Raw genomic sequence first — 19,716 nt, 5'->3', positions numbered from 1 at the left:
TATTACTGATGGAACTAAAATTCATTATTGTCTATCATTGTATAATTAATATTATTATTTATTTACCGATATTATTATTTATTTGAATAATCACTGGAAATATTTTATTTTTAATGTTGATGAATATATTTATTATCTACCAACTAAATAAGATGATATTATGATATAATTATATTATTATCATATTGTTATTTATGTAATTATATTATTTTCATATTGTCAATATATCAATTGATATAATATATGATTATATCAATTTGATATCTTGTTGAAATAGCATATCCGATAACAATTTATGTGATAATATTAATTGATTGTTGTTACATATTACTTTATTAAATTTAGTCTTTGACAACTATTTTTAATATTATTATTATGATTATTATAAATTTAATTATTGTTATCATTTCTTTATTTATTTATTTAATGTTTTATCAATTGATATAATATTATACTCATTTGATATAGGATAACAATAAATGATATATATATTTAATATTTGTTTATTTTGCTTTATCAGACGTAATCATAAATATAAATTATATTTATTGATTTATTTATCTTATCTTAAAACTTTATTATTACTATTATAAAAATTGATCTTGGATATGGGGATATTACATGTGTAATGTGCCGGCTACATTTCAAAAAATTATTTTTCACATCTTTGATGGGATGTCAATAGGGAATTTCAAGGCCTTTCTGGATAACTAATCTATCTACAGCAGAAAGGAGAATCACCTGAAGGTTATAGTAGAATGCATGGAATGAAGCCGAAGGGCCAAGCTAGCATTAAACCCAAAGAAATGACAATTCATGGTCCCCCAAGGTAGGCTCCTTAGACATATAGTGTACAAAGAAGGGCTGAAAACGGATCTTGACAACATCGGAGTCATTGTTAACATGACTCGTGTCAAATCATTTTTAGGGCTCGTGGGATATTATCGGAGGTTTATAAAGGAAATTGCAGAAGTATCCCTACCTCTAGAGAAATTAACTAGAAAAGGGGAGAAATTTGCATGGGGAAAGAACTAAGAGGAAACATTCCAAGAATTGAAGAAGAGGTTGGTAGGAGCTCCAATCCTCATATATCTTGACTAGAACAAGAAATTTCACGTCCATGTGGATGCATCTAACTATGCAATAGTTACCACTCTGGCACAAATTGGAAAGGAGGAACTAGACCATCAGGTGTACTTTGCTAGTAAGTTACTTTCAAAAGTGGAACGAAATTACAATACCATGAAGAGAGAAGCACTAGGTGTGGTCTATGCAATTCAAAAGTTTAGACACTACTTATTAGCCACTCCATTTACATTCTTTGTGAATCATCAAGCTCTCATGTATTTGGTTGACAAACCTATTATCCAAGGAAGAGAGTAGGTGGTTAATTCTTCTTCAAGAGTTTACTTTCAAAATCATATTCTAGCCAGGGAAAAGTCATGTGATTGCAAACCAGCGATCCAAAATAAAGTTAGGAGAACCTGCTAGAAATGGAGTAAATGAAGACTTTCCAGATGCCCACTTATTTCAAATTGTTGTACTCCCATAGTCGTACGAAGGTATTGGCCATTATTTATCAACCGCTACCTTTTCTAGAGATATGCCAATAGCGGAAAGTAGAAAGATTTTATTGAAAAGCAAGACATTCTAGCTTATTAATGGATTATTGTATAAGATAGGGTTGGATGAGGTGTTAAGGAGATGTGTAATGGAAGAATAGATCCCTGGGGTTCTAAGAGAATCCCATGAAGGCCTAGCAGGAGGGCATATGGGACCGGATGCAACAGCCCAGAAGGTACTCTTGGCAGGACTATGGTGGCCTACACTTCATGCAAATGCTCAATAATGGGTCCTCAATTGTGATACATGCTAAAGGGCAAGGAAACCCCTCAATAAGAAACTTCAAGCCACTATTTCCCTTACAACCACAGGGGTTGAGCACTTGGTTTTAGACTTTGTGGGCCCTCTACCTACTAGCAACTCTCACAAATGTAGATATATAGTGGTTGCAACAAAGTATCTTACAAAATAGGTGGAGGAAAGGGCGCTTCCAGACAACACAGCGATAAGTGTAAAGTTTCTACAAATTCTGATCCATCAATACTGAAAAAATGATTTAGGTCTTGCTGAAAATTGATCTCCTTCAATAATGGGCTAAATGTTATTGTTCAAGAAATCTGAAATGAATTCTGGAAATTATAATTTTATCTCTGATCTAAATCCTTTGGAGCAGATTGCTAGAAGAATAGACTTAGGTAATTTTGTGTCTTCTATCCACAAACATGTTCCTATTTACACATAGACCAAGGGTCTTGTCTTTCCAAAAGACACATCCCTTCTAGGTCGGCCCTCCATGAATTAATCCCTTTCTCATAACAAATCGGCAGCCTTTATCAGTTAACTAATAGTTGATTATAATCAACTCCAATAGTTATCTTAAGAGGCATATAAGTACATCTCATTAGACATTGATCATGTTGGTTGAAGAAGTATTTATCCTGAGGCAAATACAACGAAACTTATATGCATATCAGATCGGTCAAATCGAGAATATTAGAACATTGCTACTATCAAGTTATAAGGATTTAACACTCCCTCTTAACTTGATAATATAAATGAGAGAAACATATCTAGCAACATAGTTTAAGCATAGAATTGTACTCTATAACTATCTAATTCTTTCATGCATGTAGTATCATGATACACATGATAGTTATATTACCAAACCTGTAATATGGATAATCAATGACACTTGTGATAACAGTATTACATGTAATGCAATACACAGGATAAAATCCAGAGAATTATAAAATTCTTCCTTCATCCAAATTGTGATTCATAGGTACTAGAAGACCTATATCAAAATATGATCCTAAGTTAAGATCTACCATTTTAGAGAAACTCTGGAGAATGATGAAAATCTTCCTTTATCCAAGTTGTGACTCATAGGCATAGAAATGTCTACATCACAATGTGATCTTGAACTCATCTAGATCTAACAGTACATCTCTACCGTTTAGCACACTAAGAGATCGTCATCTCTCATAATGTCTTTTATACAAGTGTTCATTACCTTAGAGATCGTCACCTCTTAGATAATGAATACAAATGGTGAAGCCCATAACAGTCAATACCCTAAAAATAATAATTTTAATTCAAAATTATTAATAATTAAAGAATACAAATGCATTACAATTCAAACATATCAAGTCTTTTCCTGAAGTAATCTATCTTCACTCAAGAGAGAGGTTTGGTAAGAATATCTATTGTCTGATCTACAATGCAAATGTATTCTAATTTTATAGTATTCTTGTCTACTATATCTCTTACATAATGGTAAGGAATTTCAATATGCTTGGACCTGTCATGAAAAACTGGATTCACAGAAAGCTTTATGGAACTCTGATTATCACAATGAATAATAGTAGAATTCATGGGTTGACCAAATAATCCCACAAGTAACTTTATGAGCCAAACTATTTCCCAAGAGGTCATTGTTGCAGCAATGTATTCAGCTTCTGTCGAACTCTCTGCTACTAATGCCTGCTTTCTGCATGTCCAAGATAACGTTGAGCCTAAATTAAAACAACATCCTGAAGTGCTTTTTCTATCAGCAACACTTCCAACCCAATCCAATTCTGTGTAGCCATGTAGGTCCAAGTCAACTTTCTCATACTTGAGCCCAAGGTTAAGAGTGTCTTGTAAGTATCTCATTATGTGTTTGACAGCAACTACGTGAATCTCCTTTGGCTCACACATAAACTGACTTAAGGCATTAACAGCATAGCAAATATTAGGTCTTGTATTTACCAAGTATATAAGGGACCCAATCATTTGTCTGTAAAGAGTAGAATCTATGGAGGGTGATTCTATTGTTGCTTCCTTAAGTTTGTGTAAATTAGACTCCATAGGAGAAAACATAGGTCTGCAATTCCACACTCCAAATCTATTCAAGATGTTTAATGTATACTTTCCTTGATTAAGTATGATGTTGTCAGAATTATGCCATACTTCCAATCCTAGAAAGTAATGGAGAAGTCCTAAATCTTTAATTTCAAATTCTTTGATTAGATCTTTCTTGCATTGATCTATAAGATGATCATCACCTGATATTAGTAAATCATCAACATACAGTATCAATATTATCATATCATCTTCATCCCTTTTATAATAGAGATTTGGATCAACTTCATTCTTGGAAAATCCTAAACTAGTGAGATACTTATCAATTCTTTCATACCATGCCCTTGGAGCCTGTTTAAGCCCATAGAGAACTTTCTTGAGTCTGCAAACAAACCTTTAGGGTTATGAGATTCAAATCCTTTAGGTTGCCTATACCTCTTTTGTAATTTTTCCATTCAGAAATGTTGTTTTTACATCCATCTGATGTACTTTCCATCCCTTCGATGTTGCAATAGCTAGGACTACTCTTAATGAGGTGTATCTAGCAACAGGAGCAAAGGTTTCTTTATAATCAATTCCCTCTTTCTGAGAGAATCCCTTTGCTACGAATCTGGCTTTATATTTTTCAATGCTACCGTCAGCAGCATGCTTGATTTTAAATATCCACTTAGAAGAAACAACGGATTTTCTTTGAAGTCTTGGAACAATTTCTCAAACATCATTCTTAATAATGGATTGGTCTTCTTCCGTCATGGCATCCTTCCAAGCTGTATGTTTAATAGCATCTAAAACATTGGTTGATTCTAATTTAGATAAATCACTCATGTTTGCTGTATAACTAGAAAATCTTTTGGGTCTTTTGCTTTCTCTAAAGGTTCCAAATGGTGCAGCAAAGTCTTGTGCTTCCTCTATTGTCTTAATGGCCCAAAGTGATCTTTTCTTTGGATTTTGAGTTTCCTCAAGATTAGAATTTTGAATTTCATCTTCAATTTCTTCAATATTCTCTCTCTGGAACTCAGATTCAATATTTTCTTCAAAACTATGTAAGAGAGAGGGATCTCCAAAACTTAGGGCTCTTTTGAATGCTAATCTTGTTCAAACATTACATCTCTACTAAGTTCAATGTTTTTCTGACCAGGTATGAAAATCCTATATGCTTTTGATATTTCACTATACTCGACAAAAATGCCTTTCTTCCCAGAGGGTTCTAACTTAGTTCTCTTTTTTTTGGGAACATGTATATATACTAGGCAACCAAAAATCCTAAGATGACTTATATTAGGGTTAACTTTAGCAAAGACTTCAAGAGTTTTATCTCTAAGGTAGGAGTGAGGACTTCTATTTTGCATATGGACAACAGTACAAGAGGCTTTTGCCCAAAGATAATATTCTAAATTTTGATCAAATATCATAGCTCTTGTTGTTTCTATAATTGTTCTATTCTTCGTTTCTACTTCCCTTCTTTATCTGTATATGATTTAGTTGCCTTTTTAGTGCAAGGGTTCTAGTCGCATTGTTAACCTCATATGCATTTAATAATGCATTCATCATATGAAATGTTGTTTGATGTTTCATTAGCATAGCTACTATTTCATTTTTTACTCCATCTAATATGATCTACAAGTCTTTCTTGTTTGCTTTGCTTCAAATAGTTTTATTAGGCCCAACATTCGGTTGCTTGGATGCTGAATCAACAAACTGTTTCACATCATTGTCTTCAAGAATCATCATAATTCTGAATTTCCAAGCAAGTGAAGTGTTCTTTCCCATCAAACCTATCTTCAGATCTGATTGTGTTTGCCATTGAAGATAGAAACATGTTGCTAAATATATAAAGTATGATTGTCAATTTGCAAAGCCTAAGTTCGACTACCAGAGCTCTGATACCATGTAAGGTTTCTACAAATTCTGATCAATCAATACTGAAATAATGATTTAGGTCTTGCTGAAAATTGATCTCCTTCAATTATAGGCTAAATGTTATTGTTCAGGAAATCTGAAATGAATTCTAGAAATTATAATTTTATCTCTGATCTAAATCCTTTGGAGCAGATTGCTAGAAGAACAAACTTTGGTAATTGTGTGTCTTCTATCCCCAAACATGTTCCTGTTTATACATAGACCAAGGGTCTTGTCTTTCCAAAAGACACATCCGTTCTAGGTCGGCCCTCCATGAATTAATCCCTTTCTCATAACAAATCAGTGGCCTTTATCAGTTAACTCATAGTTAATTATAATCAACTACAATATTCATCTTAAGAGGCATATAAATATATCTCATAAGACGCCAATCATGTTGCTTGAAGAAGTATTTATCATGAGGCAAATACAAAGAAACTTATATGCATATCGGATCTGTCTGATTGAGAATATCATAACATTGCTATTATTAAGTTGTAAGGATTTAACATACGGCCAAATTCCTCAATGAACATATAGCGACTCAGTTTGGCATACCCTTGCAATTAACAAGTGACAGAGGAGTGCACTTTCTAAACCAAGCAATCCGAAAAATGACAAGTGAGTACAAAAAATTTCATTCTTTTTCCAATCAATGCTACCCCACAGCCAACGATCAAGTGGAGGTCACAAACGAAGTATTGGTAACCATTTTGTACAAGACTTGTGGAGTGGAAAAACGAGACTAGGAGGAAAGGCTTCCAGCAACCTTAAGGACGTGTAGGACTACTTACAAGGCCACCCCCCGACAAACCCCTTTTCACTTAATGTACGGGGAAGAGGTGGTAAGGCCAGTGGAATATGCAGTTCCCAGTCTAACAGTAGCAGTTTTACACAAGTGAGGGGATATGGAGAGTTTAAGAGAACAATTAAATGTCATCATAAAATTGGATGAAAGTAGGACAATGGCTCAGTGGGCTACTAAAGTTGCATAAAAAAGGCAAAAGTTTTGGCATGATAAACATTTGAAAAGAATGAAGTTTCAATCGGGACAACTCATACTCAAATACAATGTGAAGAATGAAATAAAGCCTGGTAAGTTCAAATTACGATGGTTGGGACCCTACAAAATAACAAAGGTAGGGGAAACTAGAGTAATAAAGTTGTCAACTTTAGATAATAATCCCTTAAAAGACCTAGTCAATAGGTCTAAATTGAAATTGGATACAAAAAGAGAGGAGTCGTTCGCTATTTTTTCCATAGACATAAAAGAAAAGAGCCAGCAGGAGGAAATAAAAGAAAATCTGATAGAAAAGGTGAAGGAGAATAAGAGAAAAGAAATCATTAGAAGGAAAATAATAAAAGCAAAACATAAGATCACCCTGTTATATAAGTCAAGCTAGAGTAATAACAAGAGCTATAAAGGAAGAGAGGTATGAAGCATTATCGTACGTAGCGGAGTTGGAGTACAAAAAGTTGCAATACGAGGGGTTGTGTTATTTTTTGTATGTCATGTTGTCCTGCATTTTGTCACCATAAAATGTAGGTCAGTACAAAACTTTTCCAACTTAGTTTCGCATTTCTCTGAGATAGTCCATTATTTAATTGGCTAACATATATCAATCAATCGACCCCAATTTGTATAATGAATCCTTTTGTTGAAGGCTTTCATCATATCTTTTTCGTATTGGTATTTTGGTTTTGTTCAAACCCTTGCTTCGATTTTCCCTTCGATTCAGTATATCTTAGGGCTTAATCGGACTTGGAAGTCAAAAGATATGACCATTTAGGTGCCCAAAAGGTGGACTCTCCAAATGCAATTGCATATTTAAAATATCATGTTATATTTCAATGTTGACATTCACTTTTTTGAAAAATAAGACTTAAATTGACTTTATGTTACATTTTTAAGTTACTTTATCACTTAAGTGATTATAGAGCACTTTATGTTATATTTTCATGTTTAGTTGCTTTTTAAATTTTTCGCTTAAGTGATTTTATTAACTCTATAGTTTAATTTATTTTTTGAGTTACTTTGCATTTTATTTCAAAACATCTAAGTTAAATATTGCTTTTTAAATAATATTTGCACATAATATATAAACTATATAGTGTAAATACTATTTTTGACCCAATTAAGTGATATTTCCTCAAAAATAATTAAACATGTGCTTAATTGGTCTTTTAAATTGTGCAAACTCAACTTACATGTCAATTACATGTTTAAATGGAAATGCATTCCTAGAGTGTGATTTGCACTAGAAATGCATGTAATGGACTTCCTAGAGTCCACTTTGCATGGAAAATCTCCTTTACATGTAAATCACTTTACTTGTAATTGCCTCCTGAGAGTGCGATTTGCACTAAAGAGTCATTTTATGGACTTAGACAAATAAAGCTAAGATTCTAAAACATGTAATGGCCATCCAAGGGTGCGATTTGCATGGAAATGGTCTTTTACATGTTAAGTGTTACATGTAATGCCCTTGGGAGAGTGTGATTCGGCATTTTAAAACATGTAATTGCATCCTAAGTCCACGTTTTTGCCTTCCAGGGCCAAAATTGCTTGATGCATATTACATGATACCTACTTTTAAAATAAGTAATGGAGGATGGAGAGTGCAATTTGCTTTCTTTATCATATTAAAAGTTCTTAAAATATGCAATAGCACATGGCGAGTGTGATTTACATTGTTGGCCAAATACATGCAATTTAATCTATGATGCCCTGAGTTTTCGGAACGGGGATGACAAGGGACAGTGCAATGAGTTCCTAAGACGGCAAATTTTTTTGCCTATTTTGGGGACGGTAGCGGATGACAAATGAGGACGGTTATACAACAATAGAGCAAATTTAAATATATAGAGAAATTTCAAATATTTATATGAAAACATGGATAAAGCGTGTACTTATACATAATAGAGCCTTAAAATATAAGAATCAGCATAATTCATATGCCAAATTTGTGTTACTTTGAGAGTCAAAGTCTAATTTGTTCTAGTAGTCAAAGTCAAAGTCGCTTTAGGTGTCCCCAAGTCTCGGAGACGTTTCCGGGATGGAGACGGCTGAAAATATAGGGGGGACGCATCCCCGAGTAACACAAAATTTAATACATGTGTTTGGGCATGGAGAATGTGATTTGCCTTTTCAACCGCCAACAGCATATTTTTAAAACATGTAACAAGAGAGTGCAATTTGGCATTTCAACACATGCATTTGCTATTGGAGACCACATTTTTTCCTCCCAAGCCCAAAAACAGCCATGCTTATAGAAGGAAAGGGCACAATTTTTAAGAAACATGCCCAGATTTCTCCATTTAAAGTTGTAAAATCCATCACAAGAAGGGTGATTTTTAGTTTTAATGCATACACATGCATTTGGGGCTAATGATTTTGCATATCCAAGACAAAAAAGACTTAGGTTTTTGCTTGAAAAGGGTACATTTTTGTTAAAACATCCCAGATAATTAACGTTTCCAGCCCATGTATATGCATTTGGAAGAGGCGTTTTGGGTTTTGCATGCATGATTTGTCATCCCAAGTCCACGTTTTTGCTTTATTTGTCCAAAAACGACTCATTTACATGCATTTGGAGGGCACGTTTTTGCCCAAAAATGCCCCAATAGATGCATTTCATCAAAAACATTTTTCATTTTGGGGTTTGAAGATCACGTTTTTGGCATTTGCATACAAAAAACACCTCATTCATTAACCAAGGAAGATCACATTTGCAAGCACTGAAATAGTCAAAGAGTCAAGAAAATTCAAAATTGAAGAGAAGTCTTTCATTTCAATTTCTTTCTCTTCCACATTTGACTCTTTGATCTCCAACTGAGTAGACATTTTCAATTTTGCTTGTCTATTATTGCTTGTTGTGCTATTTTGTTGCATATTTTGGCTTATCATTGGACACTTGTTCAAAGACATGCCATGTATTTTGCAAATTTCCTTTGAATAAGATGAAAACTTCTATTTTCAAATGCTTTGAATTTCCCCAAACTCCAAATTCAAAATTGCATATAGGAGAGCAACTTGATATTTGTCATGTTCGAGTCAATAGCCAAAGGTATGTTTTTGTGTTTTGTGCATAGTTTTGCTCGGTTGTTTGGATTCTTTTATTGGAAGAAAGTTGAAGAATTTTTCCCAAGAATGCGAGTGCATATTGCATCCATTCACATCTCACCTTTTCATGCGAATACATATTACATCCTTTCACTTTTTACCAACACGTGTCAATGCATTTTACATCCATTTCCAATATATCTAATTGCATCCATTCCCACTGATATGTAATTACATCCTCCAAACCTAATTACATGTTTACATAAAGTAACAATTACATGTAATTACATCTAGAGAACCCGATTTTGGTAAAAGGTCACACTTCTAAACACCAAAGTCGCCATTTGCACACATCCATATGCATCCCAACTTACATTCTTGGCCATACCCACAAAATCCCATCTTTGCCCACAAGCACTCCACCCTTGAGAGTTCGACTTTGGCCCTTTTCGCCCAAATACATATGCTTTCCAGTTCATTACCAGCCATCATATGTGTTCCATAAGTATCTAATCCATACTTTGAACACTCGCCCCTCATGGATTCATCATTGTAACTCAAATCCCAAAGTTTTCATGGATCCAATCCCATTGGAAGATGTTTTCATCTTCATGTTGCGACACACTCTTCAAGATATGATAGAATTTCTTCAAAGAACAAAGTCATCCCATCAAGAAGACATGCTTTGATTCTTAGGAAGCAATTATTCATTTGATCTCCATTTTCCCAATGGTTGTCCAAGAACCTGAGTTTGTGCGGGAATACGCCAAGCACTTTGCTTCAAAAACAAAAAAAGTTGAAGGTATTGATGGAAAGTTGTTCCGAGGTTACATTCGGACACCATCGAGAAAGTTTTCAAAGTGTCGGCGACTCCAGAATGTGCCAATATACAAAGGTGAATTTACAACAACTTGAATAAGGAAAAGCTCAGATCAAGTTTTCAAATGACAACTAGAAACTCATCAAAGAGAACGCAGTGGTGCAGAATACACAAATCCCTGATCCCATGATCATCACAAAGTACAAGGCACAAAGTACAAGGCTTTTGATAGTTGACAAGATTGATTCGTTTAAAATCCACAATTTCATCTTCTTCATCTTTTCTTCAAGTGTAGTTTTCTTCTTTGTAGATGTAGAAGATGGATTGCATGTAATCCAATTGCATGTAACCCAAACGCATGTAACCTGATTACATGTCCCTCATGACATGTAACCTGATTACATGTCCCTCATGACGTGTAATCCAATAAATCTTCTCACCTAGTTTTACTAGGTGAAAGTGGTTGAGTTGCTCCCACTTTTTCCTCATTTCTCTCACTTCTTTTCTTGTAAAAGGTTTGTCCTTCTCATTGTAAAAATCATCTGTTATTGTATGCAAGAAAGCTCTTCCAAACTTGTGCAAGCATAACGTTCATTTTGTAGTACCAATTTGGGAGAAAAGTGAATAAAAGAAGCGATTGGATTCGAAGCTTTGACTGGAAGCAATTGAGATAGCGCAAATTAGAAGCTTTGACTTTAATTTGTGTTGTGTCTTTGATTCATGTTATTATTAATCATAGATCATAGTGAGTTAAGAAGAAATCAAAGCCAAAGCTTTGACTGGGAGCGGTGGTTATACATAGACTAAAAACTTTAACTGTAGCATGTATTACACTCTCAATTGACAAAAAATAGTTAGAAGAATTCCCTACTTCTCGAAGTCTTTGCGCCCGAATGGTAGAGGTTATTCTTATAGAATAGATTAAAATAGGACCTAGAGCCAAACCGGTACGCTTTATTGGTGTTGGTTTTTCAGTATCACTGTTTCCAGCTATTAGATAGAAATGTAGTTACAGATTTCATCTTGCCCATTACTCACTCCAAGCGTAATTGGATTCTTTCCTGAAAGTTAAGAGGAAAGAATATTGATAATACCCATTCAAAATCTCTCAACTTCTTGCTTATCTTCAATTAATCCAAGGAACTGTGCGAAGGGGAGCCTTCCTTTTAAGGTAGGAGAGACTCTCTCTCATATGTTGTGGCTGGTCTACCTATTTTGTGATTGGATTTTAACAAACCGTCGGTTGCAAAATATCCACACAACACGTCGCATTAATGTACACATTAGAACAAGCAGAGGGGTTGTACGATCAAAAGGGGCATGAGAAGAGGTACGAACGGTGGGAAGAGAAATCCAAGTGGGAGGACAAGGAGGAATCTAGTACGGAGGTTGCGGGTAAGCACAAGTATGAGGTAGAACTTGTACGAAGGTTGCCATTGGGGTATGGGTACGAGGCAGGTTCCATACGAGGGTTGCAGGGGTATGAACTGTAGAAGTTGGCATACAGGCAGGACATCACAAGGTGCAATTGTCGTACATACAGAGCATCACAAGGCAGGATGCAATACAGGAGGTATTGGGTACAAAAATTGACAGATTGAAACACATGGAAAGGAGAAACAATTGGGCAATTAAACTCCAAAACTATAATAAAAAGGTGAAGACTAGTATCGGCAACCCAAGCAAAGGAACCATTATTGATTAAAAAACAAGGCTGCAAAGAAGGACAAGGGGAAGAATGTAGAAAACATCACAACTGCAAATATCACATTTGAAAGTGTAGCAGGAAGCAAGTGTTGGACATGGTGGGAGAATACGGAGGAAAACCATGCACTTAATGATGGATGGAGGTGCATTCTAGACCTGGTGAAGAGAAGACTCACTGGTGGAAGCTGCACGTTTGATATTACCATCCAGAAGTTACCCATAGTAAATGGACTGAATATGGGAAGGGTTTACAATTGGGCATAAGTCTAGGTTAAGGGAAATTTTCCAATTAAAATATAACGCATTCTATATGACCCATCATGCCATAACATTGCTCCTAGAAGCAATTTGAACACAAGTAACCACGAAGCATAGGAGGACATTCGTACTAGGAAGCAAAGTGGAGCCCTATAAACTGGCCATGGCATATTGGTTTCACCTAGATATCTTTGGAATGGGGCCTGGAGGGGAAGAGCCAAGGAAAATGAAACCAAGGCAAATGGCAGTTCCTGACACTTTTGTACAAGAGCATCTTTTTCAGATGAATAAGACAAAGAGGAATCCAGGTAGGCCATCTCAAGGGCACACCTGGAGAAGTCACATTTTTACAAATAGATGAGGTCCATTGCCACGAGTTGTTCCTGAGTACGCAGAAATCCATGAGGACTAAACTGAAGGCAACCATATGCTGGTTGGACATACGAAGGAGAGAGGGGAGGAAGGAGTTTGCATGGTTGGTTGTACTAAAGAAGTTTGTATGGTTGACTGTACTGAAGAAGTATGTAAGGTTAGTCGTACTGAAGAAGTCCATATAAAAGATGTTGGTAAGGAGAATGCTAGTATAGAGAATGATGGTACAAAAAATACTGGTACAGAGGATGCTAGTACAGAGAATGTTGGTACAAAGAACACTCGAACAAGGGGGATTATGGAACCTGCAAAATGAGTCTATACAAAGGTGCAGTTGAAGGGCAAGGAGGAGGGGATGCAAGGAGCAAGTACAGAAGCACTAACTAGACAGCTACTTCCTCAATTGGGTGCCAAACAAATTTCCATTCCAACGAACATAGTTGCTCCGGATTAGTTGCCTCACACTAAGATGATAGATCTTAGATGCCACAAGAAGGTTGCACATAGCGTTAGACTAGAAACACCAGAAGGCATTGAGGTGGCTCAGCCAATTGCCCTGTTGGTTCAATCTACAGGCAAGGAGGAAGTACAAGTTTGGGAAGCCCATGGAGGGAACAAGTACAAGAACAAAAGTAGCACAAGATGAGGACACCACTAAGGAGATCATAAAATAGGCTCCAAGGCAAAACTTAGATGCCATCATCAAAGTAGCAAAGTCAGTAGTAGCATTTATGAAGAACAATTGCTATACAGACTGGAGTTTACTTATGCAGAGTGGAGTTGGGCATGAATAGGTAGTAGCGAAGTGGAAGGTCGCGTATATGGTACCCACAACACTCACATAGTCACCTCTCATGCAATTACTTCCTTGGATGGAGGAAGCGTCTTGAGGCACATTCCTGTCACCGCAGCAGGAAAAGGACTTGACAACAAGACTAGAAGAAGAAACAGAGTTGACAAGAAGAAGGGAAGCAGAATGGAAGGTTGAGAAAGCTATTCTAAAAGCGAAATTAGCAGTAGTAGAAAAGGATTGAATAGATGCCTTGTGCCTGCTTCAAGGAGTTTGAACTAAGCAGATGGTTGTGGAGCGAGATCTACAGTGTATCTGAGAACGAGCATCCAGTCCAAGGATGTCCTCTCACCCTACTTCTTGAAGTATAGTTTTCTTCTGGTTTTTGTTGGGTAGTCATCTAGCAGACAACTTTTTGGGGGGGAATAGATGTAGGGTGTAAGAATCCAATGATGTAATTAATGAAAGTTCGGAGTTAGGTAGTTTAGTAACAAGGGGATGTGTTGAATGGTCTTCCTAACCAACCAACCTCTATTTAAGAACATTGGAACTTCAATGATGTACGTTATGTTTTGGTAATCAATAGAATATACTAGTTTTCCTCGCCGACTTTGGTATGTTTGATATTGGTATTAAATGCTCTGTTGATTCTATTATATTTAAATACATGCTTTATTGTTCTAGTTGGTAACCATTCTACACTCCCCTTAGCTTTAGCACGCAATTCTTTAGTTTTAGGTTTTGTATAGCCAATGATTGTTTAAAATGAAGATCTATTACTGACTTATGATGTTTAAAGTTATTATTTTAAATAACAATTAAATAGTTAAATCAAATATTTCATAAACATTATTTAATAAAATATAAAGTTTTACATTATTTAATATGATATAAAGTTTTAAAATTGGTGCCATGGGAGTTAAAGGTATTGATTGTAAATATTATTGAAGTTGTTATCTTTTGGGCGGTAGGAAGTCATGATGTGAATTTATTAATTAACCCACATTAGGGCTTTGGAATAAAAGCATTGTAAAGAGGCACTTGGGAGATCATTTGAGATATAAAAATAATAAGCTTTGAACAAGTTGTCCAAAACCAGTCTAAAAGATTATTGCTCAACTCCAAGGCATCCTTGAGCTCACTAGCAACATCAAAAAACCCCTCTAAACCGGATGACACGAACCCTAAAAGATGGTGCCAGCCACCCTACAAGAAGACCTAAAAGTGGGGACACTACAGTTCCCACTTCTAGTGTAATGTATAGGTTTTTTACCAAGCCTATTGCACATTTGATTCAACGTTTATTTTGTGACCAGCTTAGAAATATTGTATTTATGTTCCAAGTTGACACATAAAAGTAATTATTATTGTAATGTATATATATTGTTGATCTAGGTTTTTCTTAGAGTATAGTGTGTAAAATGTATTAACTTATTAAGTACATTGGTGATGATATTGAATGAGTAGCATGATAACAATGGCAAAACTTGTGCAAATTGTCAACTCATCATTGTGTACAAATTCATTTGAAGATGCACAATATGGGGATATTTTGAAGTTGACCAGATCAAGAAGCTCAGTATCCAACCTTGAAGGTCCGCATTACATTTCTCTTATGTTCTAAATGAGATTGGTATCTCACATGTTGAGTTGGTGCTCAGATCTTGGATTAGGATATTGGTGTCTCCTATAGGTTGGTACAACAAATGTAATTGGGGATTGGTGCCTCACATAGGTTGATGCCTACTTCATTTTAATTACACTAAAACCAAGTGATTCTATTCCACTTTTTCCTTCAAAATGAAACTTATTTGAATTGTCAAACATGAACACTAGGTTGATGCCCCAGTTCAGGACGAAACCGTGGCTACAATTCTTGATCCACCCACAGGCCATAGCCCTACTATAGAACAAGGTAGGGCACCTATAGCCCTACTATTGTACCAACAACCATCTCTAGTAATAGTCATAGTCCATTGGGAGAGTATACGTAGAGGACTTCTCGCCCAACTATCTATCAAGCAAGCTTCCTTCAACCCAACACCTATCTATAGTGGGGACTCCTCGCCCAACTATCTATCAAGCAAGCTTCCTTCAACTTGACACCTATCTGCAGTGGGGCTTTCTTTGGAAAGTAGAGCTCAAGTTAAGATGAATGGGGCAAAGCGAAAAATCGAGTTCATTATGGCAGTAGGGTGATAACTATGCCCCCCAAAACACCCTCTTTAGAATAGTAGTCTACCTTTGCATGCATGCACTGACAATAGCCATAGAATCCCTACATGTGCATTCACATGCAACAATAGCCATAGAAGCCCTCCCTATGCATTCACAGGCATAAACGTTCCCCCCCAGGCGGCTAGTTAGCTCTTGAGCATTCGATGATCAACCCCACTGGAATTGAGACATGACCCAGAAACATACCCGTCCAGGTGGCAACAATCTCCTCCCACCCAACTATGGCCCCCATAATTGAATCTACCTCTACATGTATGCATGCACTGGTGCCCCTAAATTCCTCATTATATTCCTATGCGGCTAGATTTGGGTTGTAGATCTAAGCAATTAATCTCACTCCTATTTTCCCTTCTAGATTTCCACATAAATTTAATGTTCTTTTGTGTGGATGGCGACTTTTGTCCATTGATTGATACATTGCTTGATAATTAAGGAAAGACTAATAAATGCTTCTTATGGTGATTTGGGTTTGGGGATAGTCGAATGCTTGGAGACGTTCTAAATGATAATTAATGTTCAAGCAATTTGAAATTGGCAATTTGATTTTCTGAGTATATTTGTGTGTTTAACACACCTTGCGGTACTTTCTCACCTTTATTGTCATCTTACGCCCTAACTCTCGCAAATCCAACCTAGCTTCTTTTCAAGCAAAGCTGCCAATGTTTACTCTCCTATCTAATAAAATTGTATGCATGAAATTATAAATAAAATTAGAAATACATCCTAACTAGAGGAAAAAAAATATATCTCTATTCACACATGAAGTTATTATATTAGTAGACCAAAGATGGTCAACTAGGGGACAAAGTTGATCAAACTAGATCATACTGCTTTAACTGACAATACAAAATCTATTTAAAGGACTTGACAGTTGCCAAGTGGAACATAACCATTGACCAACTAATGCTTATAACTACCTGAAGCCAACATTCAATTAATGCATAGTTGCATTAACCATATTATCGAAACATAAAAGTAGAGATTGTACACTAAATACAAGAGCGAGGCATAAAATAATCTGAAAACCTACAATCTACTCATCCAATTGAACAAAGAATTAAGACTTCTAGATATTAGATACAGCCTGCCAAGGAAAAGAAAACATGAAAGCACATCAAATTTTGGGGCTTGGGGTTCCAAGGATCAAGGTAGGAAAATGTTTGAAAATCCACGATATAGGAAAGAAAATACTCAAGACAGTCAAGCCCTCAAATACTGATGCAAAGGAAAATCAAATGAACTAGAAAGATGCGAGTTAGGACTTGAGATTACATCTAACACAGTACAACCCCAAACACATAGAAAGCTAGCAAAAGTCAGATTTCAAAGGAATAAGATAATCAAGAGACTTATATACAAACAAAATTATCCTTACTAAGTAGAAAAGGAAAAACACAAAAGTCCAAAAATTGGGAGTTGAAAAGAAGGCGCGTGAACATGAAGAAACCTACAAAATCCTTGACACTTAGGGAACAAGGGGCTTAAGGAAAAGGTGCCAAGATAATGGGACTCCTAGAACACTAAGCAAGGTGGGAAATTACCGCAAAGTATGCAATACTTGAAGTTTGCTTGACATTTTGCAATATAAGGCACATGACAAGAATATAAAAAGGGGCAAAGTGCACCATTAACCACAAATTGACTAAGAGGGGTCACTAAAGGAATTCTAATAGAATATCAATAATGAGCATAGTAGGGTCAAGGCATAAAAGGGACATATGACAGAGAAGAATTTGCATTATAGGGAATTTGCCAATAAGTTGTGTGAATTAAAATAATAACTACCAATGTTTTTGCCTTGAATGCATGCATTGGTCTATTAATAGTCAGATCTTATAGTGAGATTTTCAAATATAGCGGAAAGACTATTAGACAAAAATAGAGACAACTTATTAACCAAAGCAGAGAACAATAGTCCATTGTAACAAAGATTTCGAAAGGAAAATAGACACATGCTTATTATTGGCTAAAGCGGATTCCAGTGAAACCACAGCAATAGAAGATGATTTAACAAAATTAATATACTGAACAAAACCATACTGCAAGATTTCGTATAAGTAAATAACTCAGAAATGCAAAAAAATACTCCCAAAGGTAAAGTGAGTGCTCATACAAAACCGAACGCCAACCTTCACTATATGTCACATTCAAATCTTACACAAGAACATAAGTCGTCAACTCTTTGAATAATATCTCTGCAACATTAATCTGACTTCAACTACAAGTTGTGACTAAGGCACTAATCTAGAATCTTATAGACAAGAGTTTTTAAAGATTTAATAATACTAATTATACATCCCAAAAAGGAATGCAGTAAGGTGACCCTGTCCTCAAGCTGCAAGAAAATTTTGAAAAAAAAATTCAAAGCGAACTAAGACAAACAATTAACAAAATATAAATGACTGAAAATAAGCTCTTTTCCATCACCAAGAGATAGCCACTGTTGGAGTTGACAATTGCCCAAAACTGTGGATTGCACACAAATGATTCTTATAATTTCAAGCAATCAATTGTGCTGATTTGATGAGCTTTCTGAAGAAAACTCATACCATGTAACTCTTTGACCATCATGGATCCGCAGATGACAACCAGCTTGAAATCATAAATCTCCATGTGTTAAGACTGTGAGAGCCATTCTCAAGAGTCTTGACAAAGAAAATCACAAAAATCTTTGAAATCTCAACCACAAATCAGCTTAACAAAAGATGAGACCTAGGCTGGAATAAACACATAATCAAAAACTCTTTCAATGCTTGCCAAATAACTGACTTGAAACTCTGGTTATTGTAGTTATACAGCCAATGTCACATGCTTGAAAAAGGAAATATGGATGGTGTTAAAGACAATATGCTGTCCTTGTGAACTTTCAAATGGCAATGCAAATCAGTTCAGAAAACTGAAAAAATTAAGCCTGGCCCAATATTTGGATCAAAAGATGATTACGTTATAACAGTTAGAAACCCTATTTTCAAAACTGTTTCACCATAGATGGTGGCAATCAAGGTGATGAAAAATTGCCTACCACAAGATTGAAATCTTGTCCTTGGTATTATTGTAAATAATTTTTGAAATGAAATTAAAACCTTGCACAGACCAACAAAAGAGTGAACAAACAAGCTTGCTTCTGCTCAACGCGACAGAAATTAACTGTCTTGAGTTTAAATCATGAATGACATGGATACTTAGGCATTTGAGTGTTTTAAAGGATGTTCCAGCCAGCGTCCCCCAGCAGAGAGAGTTTTTAGTGCTGTCGGCCATCGGTGCCTATACCCACTTCACCTCGTAAGGTGGAGTGCATAGAAGTAGGTCAAGCTGATGGAAAATGAACTAGAGTACTCGCAAGGGCCAATTCTAGTTGCCACAACACAGCAGGTTAATTTATCAGCCTGCTTCACCCCATAGAATTGTAGGGCTACCCTTTTAAATTTCACCAAGGGATCTCTTCTTACTTTTGTCAAAAGGCTGAACATAGGGATCAATAGATCTAATATGAGCCTCTTTGTAATGTCCCCATTTTCCACTTATGTTTGAATGTTGTAACCTACAACCATGGTCAGTACAATATTGAAAATTATATGTAAAACATATTAGCAATATTGGATTTAAGTAAATACTAATCTAAACACTACCCAAGCTACCCTTCCTAATCCTTTGGGAGGAATC

At 35.8% G+C, this 19,716-nt stretch overlaps 1 protein-coding gene across 2 annotated transcripts in view; it reads right to left on the bottom strand.

Annotated features, from left to right (window-relative positions):
• Positions 1–19,716, bottom strand: part of DEG2 (DEGP protease 2) — a 254,542-nt gene that overhangs the window by 187,722 nt on the left and 47,104 nt on the right. The gene's annotated exons all lie outside the window — the stretch shown is intronic.

This window comes from Cupressus sempervirens, chromosome 9, assembly GCF_028749045.1.
Source record: "Cupressus sempervirens isolate cs-2001-9-10 chromosome 9, ASM2874904v1, whole genome shotgun sequence".
In the NCBI taxonomy this organism is placed as follows: domain Eukaryota; kingdom Viridiplantae; phylum Streptophyta; class Pinopsida; order Cupressales; family Cupressaceae; genus Cupressus; species Cupressus sempervirens.
This window is presented reverse-complemented; position numbering and strand designations above follow the sequence as displayed.